Raw genomic sequence first — 16,375 nt, 5'->3', positions numbered from 1 at the left:
TTCATGGCAGCTTGATTCTTACAGAGAGCATGGCTGTCTTGAGTCTCTGACATTCACTTTCTTTTAAAGTGCTTACCTGATTAGGTCAGGCCCACCCAGGGTAATAATGCTGTTGATTTGTTGTAGGCAGCAGGAATGGCACCAGGTGGTTAGACCCATGGGGTCAGACCGGACCTGGGTTCAGCAACCTTGGTACTTGAGTTCTAGCTAGGAGAGAATTCAGAGCCAAGACTCAAAATGTAAGAGAACATTTATTTGGAAAATCATAGAGGTAGAGTAAGTGATTTGTAGAAAAAATGGGCTTGGGAAACAAGTTAAAGAGGTAAAGAAAGTTTCCTTGAAGCTTAAAAGTGAGGGTAGAAAAAGTGATGGGCCAGGTACAGAAGGTCACCAGGGTGGAAAGTCACAGGTGCCTAGCAAAGGATAAATGTAGGGTGGGACCTCATCCGCAGGGTGACCTGTCCTTCCTTAGCATATGGCTGCTCATGACCTCCTGAACTTTCCTCTCTAGAGATAACATCTAGGCCTCAGCCGTATTTCAGCTCCAGGCCCAGAACAGCAGCAAAACCAGACAAGTGACCCCATGGCTGACGTCATGACTAGCTGCATTGAATAATGACCTCCTGCCCTGCCACCAACCAGTCAATCGGGAGGAGACCTAGACCCTGAAAGGACACACCTGGAAAACTGCTGAATGTGCTATTGAGATTTCCCCCTGGGACCTCCCCTAAAATCTTCACCCTTAAAACCCTTAGGATGGAGGACCCATTTCATTCTCCCTCACCTCCCAAGAGCATGCCCTTCCCTTCCCTCTCCCACTTCTCTCCCTTACCCCCAAGGTGTGTCACCTTTACCTTCCTCACTTTTAAGCTCCAGGGGCCCTTCCTTTACTTGTATAACTTGTTTTCTAAGCTCATTTCTTCTACAGATTACTTATTCTACCTCTGTGATTTTCCAAATAAACATTCTCTTATAGTTTGAGTCTTGACACAATTCTTTTCTAGCCAGAATTCAGGTACCGAGGTTGCTAAACCCAGGTCCGGTCTGACCCCAGGGGTGGTCTGCCGCCTACAACACATCTCACTATAGTTACTGACTTAGGGTCCAGAATGAAGATTGTTTCCTCATTGAGGAGAAGTACACTCATTTTTCCTGAGTCAGAGTAAAATTCTTCTCTTGTTCAGAGTTTATTGTTTAACCATTTCACACTCGCAATGACATGAGTTTTTCTGAAATGCAGATAGGAACCAAGGGTCTTAGAGTATAACAAAGGGAACAACTAGAGTATAACAAAGGTAGATCATGATATCTCAAGAAAGACTTTCCTAAAGAGGGTCATTTGAATTAGTTCTTGAATGAAAAAGTAGTTGTAAAGAAGTTGGGGAGGAACAAATTAGACAGAAATAGGAACACTTAGTCACACCGACAGGAGAAAGTTAATGAGGGTATGAATGCACCCATATGGTCAAGGTGCTGGGAAGAGAATGATAGATTAGATAGGGGAAGAGATTGAGGGATATTGTGCAAAATCTTTAAAGTATCCTAAATAAGCTATACTTGTCTCTAACTCTAGAAAAGAGTAAGCCAAAGTCAAAGATACAGCAGTGTTCTGTGAAAGTATGGTAAAATGTGTAATCATACATTGTGTGGTTGTGAGATAATGTGAACTCTATTATTTATTTAGCTTGCAGATAATATTTGGGGTTTATGCAGATTTCTAGACTCCTTGGAGTTACTCCATGCAGTAGTATACTTCAAATATTTGACCCCTGGGTGGGGCCCTTATGCTAGCATTAGTGCCCCTATAAGAGAGGTCAAAGGGCTTGTCTCTTTTGGACAGGTTAGCATACAGTGAGAGGCTGCCATCTGCAAGCCAGGAAGAACGCCCTCACTATAAATAGATCATGACCTCAGGCTTTCAGCATTCAGAATTGTGAGAAAATACATTTTGATTTCTTAGGTCACCCATGGTATTTTGTTATGACAGCCCAAGCTAAGACACTATCGCTATGCTGTCATTGTTTATCTTAAAAGTACTATTTAAACACAGGCATATGGAGTACCCCAGAGTTTGGAGACAGGAAGGATGCAAATTATCTGGAATGATTTCAGACCGTTGCAAACTTACTTTCAAAATGAATGGGGATAGCTACTGAATCTGCTTGTGTCTAGGGGCAGTTGTAGAACAGAATTCTTTGAGTTAAATTCCGTGTAGAATACGATGTTTGCTAAAAGGTGTGTAATAAAAAGATACAACTTGATGCTTAAATAAATGTTATAAAAACTCAAAAGTAACCATAGCAGTTGTCTAAAACTTGGACTCAGGATATATTTTTGGAGAAGTGTTTTATCACTGACATTATTCAGAATTGCTGGTGTGTCGTGATAATTAACTGCTGACTGATTGTTATAAAGTTTTATTATTTTTATATTCTCTACAGACAATACACAGTCTTACTGTCTGCACCTGAGACTGATCCCCTCCATCAACCTGCCCTTGGTACCCTATTGACTTCATGATCTCTTAGATGCTTGATAACCACTGGTTTAACTTGCAAGGCTAGGAAGATTTGGGGTTGACACATGATATAAACATATTCATTGGGAGGCACCAGCCAGATCCAGGTGGCATCATCTAGTAGGACTTTAAAATGGATCTGGGACTTGGGATGGAGATAAAGATTTTGGAGACATCTAAGCATATAGTAGAAAAATCAAAATCAGGAGTGTGTTTCCCATATACTTTTGGGATCAGATGTATTTTTATTTGTTTCAGAGGTACAGTAAGTTGGGAGGGAATTCTGACAAGACATCTTGTCTGCTTTCAATTTAATTAACAAATATTTATTAAGTAACATGTATGTACCAGACACCAGGCTCAGTGCTGGGACTATACATACGTACATGGGTGAGTTGGACATAGTCTATTGTGGTTGTGAAACTTGAATTCCAGCTTTCTCATCCCATCTTATTCTTGAGTCAGGATTTATATTGGGCCATTTTTTTGAAATCTCAATAAGCAAGACGCTCCTTTAATACTAAGCCAGATTATTTTTTCTTTTTTTAAAAAATATTTTATTTTCTAAGTAACTTGCCATGAACACAAATGTACTTTTGTAAAGATATGGAAATAATTTTCAAAAATCAGTAATGGCCCAGCTGGTGTGTCTCAGTGGTTGAGCATTGACCTATGGACCAGGAGGTCACGGTTTGATTCCCAGTGGGGCACATGCCCAGGTTGTGGGCTCAATCCCCAGTGTGAGGCGTGCAGTAGGCAGCTGATAAATGATTCTCTCTCATCATTGATGTTTCTATCTCTCCCTCTCCCTTTTTGAAATCAATAAAAAATACATATTTTAAAAAAGTAATGGACAGCTAAATTGCTAAATAAAACATTTCAAGAACTTGGCAAAGGGTGCATGTTTGTTTCTAATTTATTTAATTTAGCTTTGTTCCATATATATATATTTTATTGTTTTATTGCTTAAAGTATTATAAAGGGTATTACATATGTCTCCTTTTTTTATTCCCCCGCCCTTGACAATCCCTTATTTTTATTTTTATAATAGAAGATCCCTGAAAGGCATAGCTAAATTGTGTGTGTGCTCCTAAAAACAAGACAACAAGCTCAAAATGGAGAGAGTTACACTATGACCCCCATCACCAAACCAAGACTTAATTATAGTTTTGGTTCTCCCCATATGGAATCTTAAACCAATCCATCAAGAATTATCTAATCAGGGGCAGGTTGGGAGGTGGTGGTGGTGGTGGCTGTGGCTGTGATGGTAGCAGTGACATGGTGGTTGGTGGCTGACCTGTTCTGGTGTTCGGTGGAGTTTCTGGATGTTGATTTTGCTGCTGCTTCTGAGCCTCCCAGCCTCCCCAGCTCTCAGCCCTGGACACCCCTGGCAGCGGGGTCAGCCTACCACCCTCTGTTCTTTCCGAGAAACGCCACTGATAGCGCCGTACCTCATGTACCTGGCATAAGATAGTTACATAGATTGTGTCATTTAATCCTCTCTGCAACTGAGACAATGACACAGAGAAGGTAAGGAACTTGCTTAAAGTCACAGATCCAAAATGTACTAGAGCTTGAAGTTGATTGCAAGCTGCTCACTTCCCTTCCATCTTGCCCATCACCAAATTGAATGTCTGGCCAAGCGCCATATGCTCTACCAACGTTTCCACTATTTCTTAAACCCTGGGAGGGCAATATTAATTATTTCTACATCTGAGAATTCCAAGTGACTTGCACAAGAATACCAGCCCCACCTTGTCTGATGGCAAACCCTGGAAATTTACAATATCACATGAGGCCTCTGTGTTGCTGTACACCACCCCGTTTTTCGTTTGTTTCTAAACAGCTTTATTGATGTGAACCTTGAGAAGAAATGTATTTGCCAAAGAGTGTGTTTTAACTGGGCCCAACTTCGTAACGGGGGTCTATGGCTGTTGCTAACTGAGGCCTCTCATGTACTTTGCATTTCAGGAAGTCACGAGCTATGCTGCCAGCCTCCTGCACCGTGCTGTGCCACCTCACTCAGCCCTTAGTAGGGAGTTCCTGGTTTCATCTTTTCACCAGATTCTTTTTTTCAGGAGCTAACAGGTTGGACTGCTCTTCAGTACAGAAAGCACACACTTGATGTCTTCATTCTGGGTTCACCAAGAATGTCTTGGGAGAGAGATGAGCTTGGGCGGGGGGTGGGGGGGGATCACAAACTTTAACGTATTCAAGAATATTCAAGATAGACTTGAAATGAGAAAAAAAGTTTTAAGAAGGGAACTTACTGCATAAAGGCATGTGTGAGCAAGGGAGAAGGGGTTCTGAGTGTACCACAGTGCTGAATGTACCTATGTTTAATAAATGCTTTCTGGTGTTTAGATTCTCAGACCTTTTAAAAATTTTTATTGATTGATTTTAGAGAGGAAAGAAGAGAGAGAAACATGGATTTGTTGTTCCACTTATTTATGCATTCATTACTTGATTCTTTTTTTTCTTTCATTTTTTTTTTATATTTGACAGTACTACAGATGTCCCCCAACGTCCCCCCATTAGACTCCCATTGGTTGATTCTTAGATGTACCCTGACTGGGGATCAAACCCACAACTGTGGTGCATTGTGATGATGCTCTAACCAACTGAACTACTGGGCCCTGTGAGAGTCTCAGATGTTGTTGTTGTTGTGTTTTTTTTTTTTTTTTTTTTTTTTTTGTGTGTGTGTGTGTGTGTGTGTGTGTGTGTGTGTGTTTTAATTGAGTTGAGAGAGAGAGAGAGGCGCACTGAAGTGAGTGAGAAACATCAATTTTTATCCTCCCGTACATGCCCAGACCTGAGAACCGAACTCGAAACCTAGGTATGTGTCCTGGACACTCAATCATTGTCACTATTTTTAATTTTAGCTTTAATTTTTAATTTAATCTTTTTTGTTGTTGTTAATCCTTACCCAAGGATATTTTTTCCATTGATTTTTAGAGAAAGTGGAAGGTAGGAGAGACAGAGAAATATGGATGTGAGAGAGACACATTGATTGGTTGCCTTCCACACAAGTCCCAATTGGGGCCAGGCATACCTGCTACCGAGGTATGTGCCCTTTTATTGGAATTGAACCTGGGACCCTTCAGTCCGTGGGCTGATGCCCTATCCACTGAGCCAAACCGGCTAGAGCTCTCATTTTAATCTTAATTTGCATTTCTCTAATGGCTAGTGATGTTGCACATTTTTTCTGTCATTGGTTTTTAATCTTTCTTCAAAGACTTTTTTCTCCTGACCCATGATAGCCAACTGAGTCCACATGTTAATGATCATGCTTGGCCCTAATTAATATCTTTCCTCCCTTTACTCTCTGTGGGAGGGTTTTTTTTTTTTTTTTTTTTTTTTTTGTAAAAGTCTCTGTGTTCCCTGGTGCTCTAGCATTGCCTGGAGTGAACACTGATAAGGCTGTTTATGACAGTATTTTCTGAATAGAAGCCCTGTGTTTGGAGTCCCTGCCTCCAGGTCACAAAAATGTTATAGTGAAGCTGTTTGTTCCTTCATGTTCTGAATACATTATCTCTAGATATTTTTTACTCTAAACTGGATTTTGTACTTTATTTTATATTTTAGGGCACAGATTAGCCTTGGTCAGGAGCTCTGTAATATAATACTTTGCATTTAGACTCTAGTATCAGATCAATATGTATTTTAGTTCCTGGTTTTAACACTAATGAACTGTGACCTTGTGAGGCAGGATAGTAAGAAGCTAGGGAAATTCCTTGACAAGTGAAATAAGGAAAACTGAGACAAAATAATTAGATAAGATCAAACAGTTTATTAAAAAAAAAAAAAATAGGCCCCGGTGAAGTTGAAACGGCCCCAGTGAGGTTGAGATGGCCCCTGTGAGGTTGGGATGGCCCCAGTGAGGCTGAAACGGCCACTGTGAGGTTGGGACGGCCCCAGTGAGGTTGGGACGGCCCCAGTGAGGTTTGGACGGCCCCTGTGAGGCTAGGATAGCCCCAGTGAGGCTGAGACGCCCCGGTGAGGCTAGGACGGCCCCTGTGAGGCTGGGACGACCCCTGTGAGGCTGGGATGACCCCTGTGAGGCTGGGACTGCCCTGGTGAGGTCGAAACGGCCCTGGTGAGGTCAAGACGTCCCCGGTGAGGTCAAGACGGCCCAGGTGAGGCTGGGACAGCCCCTGTGAGGCTGGGACGGCCCAGGTGAGGCTGGGACGGCCCAGGTGAGGTTGAAATGGCCCCTGTGAGGCTGTGATGGCCCCTGGGGAGCCGAGAAAAATACCATATGATCTTACTCATTTATGGATAATAAAGACCATTATAAACTGATGAACAAAGATAGATGCAAAGGCAGAGCAGCATTGAACAGACTGTCAAACTACAGTGGGAAGCCTGGGGAGTGTTGGGGGGGGTAAGAGATCAACCAAAGGACTTGTATGCATGCATATAAGAATAACCAATAGACACAAGACACTGGGGGGTAGGGAAGAATGGGGGGATGTCAAGGTGGGGGGGAAAGGAGACATGTGTAATACTCTTTGTAATACTTTAAGAAATAAAACAAAATTAAAAATATATATACACACACACATACATATATACATCCTATCTAATAAAGAGGGAATATGCTAATTGACCACCACACCCTCACAAGATGGCGGCGCCTGCAGCCAATAAAGAGGGAATATGCTAATGGACTGTCATGCCCTCATAAAAGATGGCGGCACCCAGTACCTTCAGCCCTGCCGGGGGTGGTAGGTGCAGTGCGCCTCATCCAGCCAGAGTCCCCCAGTCCCCTCAGCCCTGCCTCATCCAGCCAGAGTCCCCCAGTCCCCTCAGCCCTGCCTCACCCAGTCCCTGCAGCATCCAGCCAGAGTCCCCCAGTCCCCTCAGTCCTGCAGGGGAGAGCAGTTGGAGGCAATTGGGCTGGCAGGGGAGGGCAGTTGGGGACGATCATGCTGGCAGGGGAGCAGTTAGGCATCAATCAGGGTGGCAGGGGAGCTGTTAGGGGGCTATCACGCTGGCAGGCAGAGTGGATAGAGGCAATCAGCCAGGCAGGCAGGTGAGTGGTTAAGAACCAGCAGTCCTGGATTGTGAAATCAGGCCTGTGGGATCGGGCCTGAACTGGCAGTCAGACACTGACCGGGCAAGGCCAAACAATTTCAACAATTTACAGCCAGCTAATAAATAATAAGGTTTTATCTTCCCTAACCAAGGACATTTAGGAAAATATGGTTTACACATTCCAGACTGTCCCGGGGCAGACTGACCTTAGTCACAGTGTCTCTTAAATAAAGTTCTTTAAAAATAAAACTGCCAGAAAGTAACCTTGGCCCCTCTATACACACATTTTGATGAGTCAACATATTGAAGGACATACCTGAAAAGCTAATGAATATTCTGTTGAGACCCTCCCCAGAGACCTCCCCTAGGATTCTGGCCAGCCAAAAGAAGATAAAAAGCCTCAAGACATGGCACATTTTTGCTAGAGTATGTCCATGCCTTGTATCGCTTCTGTTTTTCTCCTAAACTCTAAGGAACCCCATGAGATTTGCAACCAGGGAAGCAATGGGCAGTGGCAGCTTATCCTGGGCTTACCCCCTGAACTACAAGGTGCCCTTTTTTCTCTGACTTTCTCCCTCCCGTTGCTGCTTCTACCTTAAGCCCTTCCTTTGTTTCACTGTCCCCAGCTTTAATAATTATACTCTCAAAATCACCTGGACTCATGAAATCTTTCCTACACTATGTGAAGAACCCACACCTAACCAGAGGTCCCTAGACAGACCTGCCCAGGGCCCAGACCCTGTCCATTAACACTTGGATGAGTTATTTAAGCTCTGTAAGTATTAGTTTTCTCATATACAAGATGAGGATAATAATGACAGTTGCCTTATAGGGCTTTTGAGAAAATTATCTGTGTTTCAGTTATCTATTGCTGTGTTACATGTCTCCTAAAACTTCAGTTATCTATTGCTGTGTTACATGTCATTCAAACAAGAATTATTTCTCATGAATCCTGGCAGGTATGGCTCAATTGTTTGGAGCATTGTCCATACATGAAAAGGTGGTGATTTCAATTCCTGGTCAAGACACATACCCAGGTTGGGGGTTTGATAGCCACGTTGGGGGTTCAATCCCTAGTTGGGGTGCATACAGGAGGCAACCGATGGATGTTTCTCTCTCACATTGATGTTTTTCTCTTTCCTTTTCTCTCTCAAATAAATGAAAACCATATCCTCGGGTAATTATTCCTCATAATTCTGTAGGTCGACTGGTGCTATGTTTGTATTCTTCCCAAAACTCATATGTTGAAACCTAACCCACAATGTGATAGTAGTAGGAGGTAGGGCCTTTGGGAGGTGATTAGGTAATGAGGGTTGAGCCCTCATGAATGGGATTAGTGCTGTTATAAAAGAGACCCTGGAGAGCTCCACTGTGCCTTCCAACCTGTGAGGTGCCCTTCTATGATCCAGGAAGACAGTGCATAACAAACCATCTCAAATCTGAGAAGCTTAAAACAATGGTATATTTTGCTCATGATTCAGAGGGTTGGCAATTTCACTTGAGTTCAGAGGGTGATTCTCCTGGCTTCAGCTGGACTTCCTCATGCATTTGCGGTCAGCTGTGGATTGGTTAGGTGGCTCTGCTCCTGGGTGCTGATTCTATTGCCTGTGGCACCTTGAATCTCCTAGGCAGGCTAGCCTGTGTTTATTTTCATGACCCCAGTAGGGTTCCAATACAGGAAGTGGAAGTGAATGTGAGGTCTTAGCTAGGAACTGATACACTGTCAGTTCTTCCACATTCCATAGGTCAAAACAAATCACAAGGCCTGTTAAGATTCATGGGGGGAAAAAAAAACATTTCATCTCTTGATGAAGGAGCTACAGAATCACACTGCAAGAGGCATGGCTACAGGGGAGAATAACTGGGCCCATTTATTACAATCAATCTATCATAAGCATCATGTTTACTACTAATCTCTCCTAATGATTTTGGCATTCATTATTCCCATTTTTTTTTTTTATTGCTTAAAGTATTACAAAGGGTATTACATATGTGTCTTTTTTTTCCCCCCCGCCCTTGACTATCCCCTGGCCTCCCCCACCCTCCCCATTATTCCCATTTGAATCAATGATCAATTGTGTTGACAAAGGGGTGATTTCCTTCCTTAAAAAGATATTTACAAATTTTTATTGATTTTTTGAGAGAGAGGCAAGGAGAGGGAGAGAGAGAAAAACATACCTCAATCGGCTGCCCCCTGCACACTCCCGACCAGGGATGGAGCCCACAACTGGCCATGTGCCCTGACCGGTAATTGAACTGGCAACCTTTTGGTACACCGGATGATGCTCAACCAATTGAGCCAAGGCACAAAAGGATGACTTCTTAATTCATTAATTTCTTCTATATTTTCTAGCTAACATTTATCTGTAAAGAGGGCCTTCCTTTATTTTCCTTTTCTCTCTTTTTTAGTATTATTATTATGGGCAACATTTTAATAATTATATAGGAAATAAATGCTCATAACATTCAAACAATACAAATATATGCGAAATAGGAAGCAAAAACCGTCAGCAGTCCTACTTTCTTAGGGGAAAACATTGTTACAATTTTGTATATATTCTCTCATATCTAAAAATACAAGTTTTATATATATGTGAAACAAAAATGGGATTTTTACGTAACACTCAGATTTCAGAGGTTTTGAAATATCAAAATACAGATCTTGAGAAACAGAATGAAGTGGCAAAATGCTTTCCCCAGAACTTGTTCTTACATTCTTAATTTTTCTTAGAAATATGTATTGTAAATCCAGCATCACCAAGCACCATATTTACGTCTAATTAGCTACCAAGTTCTATTCAAATCTCGTCATTATCCTTGGATTGCAGTATATCAGTCTCAATTGGAATCACTAGCTAATCTGCTCACTCCCATCATCCTCAACTTCACCTCCTGCCACTTACTCTTTCTGCCTCAGTCATGTCAGATTTCCTTCAATTCCATGAACTCACCACACTTTTCATGCTGCCTGGCCTTTGAACATGAGGTTCCTTCTTCTGAAACACTCCCTCCTTGCCTTCCCCCTAACGCTGCCTATGCCTCACTACATCCTATTCTCCCTTCAGCCCTGGCTTAGACACTGCTTCCTCAGGGGTGCCTTCTCTGACTCCTAAGCTGGTAATTGGCCCCCTGTTTCATGTCCTCTGGTGCCTGAAATAATTTAGTGCTTCTATTCATTGTTAGACTAGGTGCCAAGAAGGCACAATAATGGTGTCTCTGTTGTCCATCACTGTATCCTCAGGGCTGCATAGTATTGGGCACATCATAGGTACTCAATAAATGTCTATTAAATGGGAAAAAATAGAATGATGTTCTGAAATACTGGAAACTAGTATCACAACCTTTTTTTTTCAACCATTTCTCTTTCTAGACTTTCAGTTCCTGAACCCACTATAGGGAACCTACCTTATCAATGCTCTGCCTAGATCCTATAGGTTCTCTTAGTAAAACATTTCTGTGCTTCTTAATGGCCAGCACCTGCAACTCTCTGAGGAGGATAGCCCTTGGGCTACTAGAACTGCTCCCCCCTCAAAGCCTTATTAAGATATAATTGACAAATAAAAATCCTATATATTTAGGGTGTACAATGTAATGATTTTATATATGTATACATTGGGAAAGATTACCCCAATCAAGTTAATTAACCCATTCACCAACTCACAAAGTTAGCTTTTCTTCCTTCCTTCCTTCCTTCCTTCCTTCCTTCCTTCCTTCCTTCCTTTCTTTCTTTCTTTCTTTCTTTCTTTCTTTCTTCTTCTTTCTTCTTCTTCTTCTTTCTTCCTTTCTTCCTTCTTCCTTTCTTCCTTTCTTCTGTCTTCCTTCTTCCTTCTTCCTTCCTTCCTTCCTTCCTTCCTTCCTTCCTTCCTTCCTTCCTTCCTTCCTCCCTCCCTCCCTCCCTCCCTTCCTCCTTCCCTCCCTCCCTCCCTCCCTCTCTCTCTCTCCCTTTCTTTCTTTCTTTCTTTCTTTCTTTCTTTCTTTCTTTCTTTCTTTCTTTCTTTCTTTCTTCTTCTTCTTCTTCTTTCTTTCTTTCTTTCTTTCTTTCTTTCTTTCTTTCTTTCTTTCTTTCTTCCTTGCGTTGGTAAGAACACTTAAGATTTACTTTCTTAGCAAATTTCCAGTATATAATACAGTACTGTTAACTGTACATTATATCCCAAGAACTTACTCATCTTATCAGTGAAAGTTTGTACCCTTTTACCAGCATCTCCCCATCTCCCCTAGCCCCCAACCTCTAGCAATCACTGTTCTATTCTCTGGTTCTGAGTTCAACTTTTAAAGATTACACATATAAGTGAGATAATATAATATTTGCTTTCTGTGTCTGGCTTATTTCATTTAACTTCTGGGTTATTAGCCAAAGGAAACAAAATCAGTATTGAAGCTGCTTTGCTCAGGCGAAGACCAAGGGAGTGACCTGGAGTTTACATTCCTCCTGCACCAACCCTCCCAGTCCTTAGTCACTGCAGAAGCATGAACTTGACTCCAGTCGGGATAAACTCTAAATTCTGAGCAATAATCTACATTCCAGAGGTCCCCTGCAGGATACAGCTGAGGCCTGGACTTTGTATGAGGCCCTTTCTTGGCTTTCTCCCCACCCTGTCCTGCTTCCCCAACTTCCTTACTAGTTTCTTTTGGTAGCAAATTATTTTTTATATAAGGATTCAGGAAATATTGCTCCCATGAGATATTTAAAAAATTAATGTTTTAATTGAGATATGTTGTACTAGTTTTAGATGTACAGCATAATGATTTTTAAAAAATCCTCACCTGAAATAAATTCAAAATGGATAAAAGACTTAAACGTAAGACAGGAAACCATAAAACTATTGAAGGAATCCACAGGCAGCAAAATCTCAGACATATGCTGAAGCAATATCTTCACCGATACAGTTCCTAGGGCAATGGAAATGAAAGAGAAATGGGACTACATCAAAATAAAAAGCTTCTATATAGCAAAAGAAACCATCAAAAAAACAGCAAGAAGGCCCACTGCATGGGATAACATATTTGCCAATGTTATCACCGATAAGGGTTTAATCTCCAACATTTACAGGGAACTCATACAACTTAACAAAAGAAAGATAAACAACCCAATCAAAAAACGGGCAACGAACCTAAATAGATACTTTTTTTTTTTTTTAAGTTTTTAACCAGATTTTTATTTGTGAATATTTAACTATTGCCGTTTCTGTAGAGCTAACGACCATAGTCCTCTGCGGGGGGTGTAGGGGCCTGACAGCAACCGCAGCCTGGATCACAGCGTTTCCTTTTCGTGCCAGGAGCTGTTCACTGAGGTGTCTCCTTTAGAAAGAAGCTGGTCACACACTGCGGGCTGTGGGTCACTCCCCTGGCGACACCACCCCACCCAGAGGCCTTGGCATATGTTGACTCTCAATCCCAAAAGTGGAATTTTACCTTGCATTTCGTCACAGGGGCAGCTTCTCCCACTTATTCTACTCTGAACTCAGCAGAAAAAGACTGCCCAGCCATCTGGACACTCACAAAGCCCAGTTATTTGTTTTGCCAAACTGTGAATAGATATTTTTTGAAAGAGGACATAAGGAAGGCCAAGAGACATATGAAAACATGCTCAAAGTCACTAATCATCCGAGAAATGCAAATCAAAATGACAATGCAGTACCATCTCACATTTGTCAGAATGGCTATCATCAACAAATCAACAAAAGACAAGTGCTGGAGAGGATGTGGAGAAAAAGGAACCCTCCTGCACTGCTGGTGGGAATGCAGACTGGTGCAGCCACTGTGGAGAATAGTATGGAGTTTCCTCAAAAAATTAAAAATGGAATTCTCATTTCACTCAGTGATCCCATTTCTAGGACTATATCCCAAGAAACTAGAAACACCAATCAGAAAGGATATATGCACCCCTATGTTCATAGCAGCACAATTCACCATAGCTAAGATTTGGAAACAGCCTAAGTGCCCATCAGCAGATGAGTGGATTAAAAAACTGTGGTACATCTACACAATAGAATACTACACTGCTGTAAAAAATAAGGAATTCTTACCATTTGCAACAGCATGGATGGAACTGGAGAGCATTATGCTAAGTGAAATAAGCCAAAGAAAGATAAATATCACATGATCTCACTCATTTGTGGAATACTGTATAATGAACAACATAAACTGATGAACAAAAACAGAGCCAGAGACAGAGAAGCATCGATCAGACCATCAAACCTCAGAGGGAAGGTAGGGGAGGATGGGGGTAGGGGGGAGAGATCAACCAAAGGACTTGTATGCATCCATAGAAGCCTAACCAATGGACACAGACACCAGGGGGGTGAGGGCATGAGTGGGGGGAACAATAAGGGGATAAGGACACATATGTAATCAATAAAGAAAAAAAATCAATAAAGAAAAATAATCCTCACCTGAGGATATTTTTTCCATTACTTTTTAGAGAGAGTAGAAGGGAAGGAGTGGGAGAGAGAAACATTGATGTGAGAGATGCACCCTGCATGCACTCCCACTAGGGTCAGGGATCAAACCTTGACTGGGAATTGAAGCCACGACACTGCAGTGCACAGGCTGATGCTCTAACCCGGCCATGGGCAAACTACGGCCCGCGGGCCAGATCCGGCCCGTTCGGCTGTTCTATCCGGCCCGTGGAGCGGAAAGAGCGGAGGGTTCTCTTGCTCTCCCCTCCACTCCTTCACCAGCAGCAGTGTTAACATGGCAACGTTGGGAAACACGGCCGCAGCTCCTTCTTCTGAATCCAGTTTAAGAACCCATTGTGGCCCTCGAGTCAAAAAGTTTGCCCACCCCTGCTCTAACCACTGAGAAACACCAGCCAGGGTAACATAATGATTTTTTAAATTGAGGTATAATTGACATAACATTATATAGGTTTCAGGTATCCTATATAATAAAAGCCTGATATGTTAAGTATCTGGTTGTTTGTTCAACCAATCAAAGCATAACATGCTAATGATATGCTAAGGCCGCTCAACTGCTTGCTATGATGTGCACTGACCACCAGGGGGCAGACACTCCAACTGGTAGGTTAGCTTGCTGCTGGGATCCGGCCAATCAGACTGAGTGAGACAGGCTGGACAAGCCCTGGAGCCCTCCCGTGGTCCCTCCCTGGCTGGCCAACCTCCCACGCCCCTCCCCAATTGTGCACCAGTGGGGTCCCTCGGCTTGGTCTGCACCCTCTCACAATCTGGGACCCCTTGGGGGATGTCAGAGAGCCGGTTTCAGTCTGATCCCATGGGCACTGGGCCTCTGGTACAATATAATGATTTGATATTTGTATACATTGCAAAATGATCACCATAATAAGTTTACTTAGTATCTATCACCACACATAGTTACTCTGTAAGCAACTTTTTAAAAAATATATATTTTATTGATTTTTTACAGAGAGGAAGGGAGAGGGATAGAGAGTTAGAAACATCAATGAGAGAGAAACATCGATCAGCTGCCTCCTGCACACCCCTCACTGGGGATGTGCCCACAACCAAGGTAAATGCCCTTGACCGGAATCGAACCTGGGACCCTTGAGTCCGCAGGCCGACGCTCTATCCACTGAGCCAAACCGGTTAGGGCTGTAAGCAACTTTAAAAAACAAAACAAACCTTTTTTTTTTTTTTTAAATATATTTTATTGATTTTTTACAGAGAGGAAGGGAGAGAGATAGAGAGTTAGAAACATCAATGAGAGAGAAACATCGATCAGCTGCCTCCTGCACATCTCCTACTGGGGATATGCCCGCAACCCAGGTACATGCCCTTGACCGGAATCGAACCTGGGACCTTTCAGTCAGCAGGCTGACGCTCTATCCACTGAACCAAACCGGTTTCGGCACAAAACAAACCTTTTATTGTTGATAGTTTTATCAACAATACTATCCCCCTTGCCCCCCTTTCCCCCATACTTGTAGCTCCTGCCCCCCATGTCTTCACTACCCTATTGCCTGTATCCCTGGGCTATGCCTACCTGTCTATCTATATCCTATATAACCCTATATAATAAAAGGGAAACATGAAAAGTAGCCATCCCTCTACTACGCTCAAGCCATGCCCACCAGCCAATCGGAGGGATATGCAAATTAACTCGACAAAGATGGTGGTGGCCACTGAGCTGGAGGCTTGGGTTGCCTCCGGTGACCAACAGAGGAAGCCAAGCTTCCCACCTGCCCTGGCCTCCGCTGAAGGAGTGGCTGGGGGCCTGGGTCACCAGGAATGGGGCGGGAACTACGCAGCTGGGAGCGGGGTGGAAACTTCCTGGGGAAGGCGCTAGGCTGCCAGGAGCAGGGCGGGAATTTCTGCCCAATAGCCACTTGCTCATTCACTTACTCGCTCATTCATTCACTCATTCGCTTACTCACTCACTCATTTATTCACTCACTCACTCACTCACTCACTCAGCAAACACTCCCAGGTCCCTGGCACCAGGCCAGGCACTGAAGGTGAAACAGGATAAGACAGAGCTATGTCCTCAAGATGTTAGTAATTCAGTAGGGCAAAGCAGGTACATGAACGAGGCAGTTGTATGCACAGATGCACTGTACTGGGTTCGGTGAGGGCTGTAACTAATGCTGACTTTGTTCTCTTGATAAAATGGGGCCTCAGGAGCCAGGCTGCCCCAAGCCTGTAGGCCTGCGCCTAGGCCCGTAGTGGCCGGGGTCCTGGAACATGACAGAGGGTGCAGGTCGGGCTGAGGGATCTGAACCCCCCTCCCCTCCCCATGCACGAATTTCATGCACTGGGCTACTAGTATATATATAAAATATAAAAATATGCTAATTAACCAGGATGCCTTAACAGGTCGACCAGACAGGAGGAGGTTGCATAT

This window comes from Myotis myotis, unplaced genomic scaffold (assembly GCF_014108235.1).
Source record: "Myotis myotis isolate mMyoMyo1 unplaced genomic scaffold, mMyoMyo1.p scaffold_m19_p_1, whole genome shotgun sequence".
NCBI lineage: Eukaryota > Metazoa > Chordata > Mammalia > Chiroptera > Vespertilionidae > Myotis > Myotis myotis.
Note: the sequence above shows the minus strand (reverse complement) of the source record.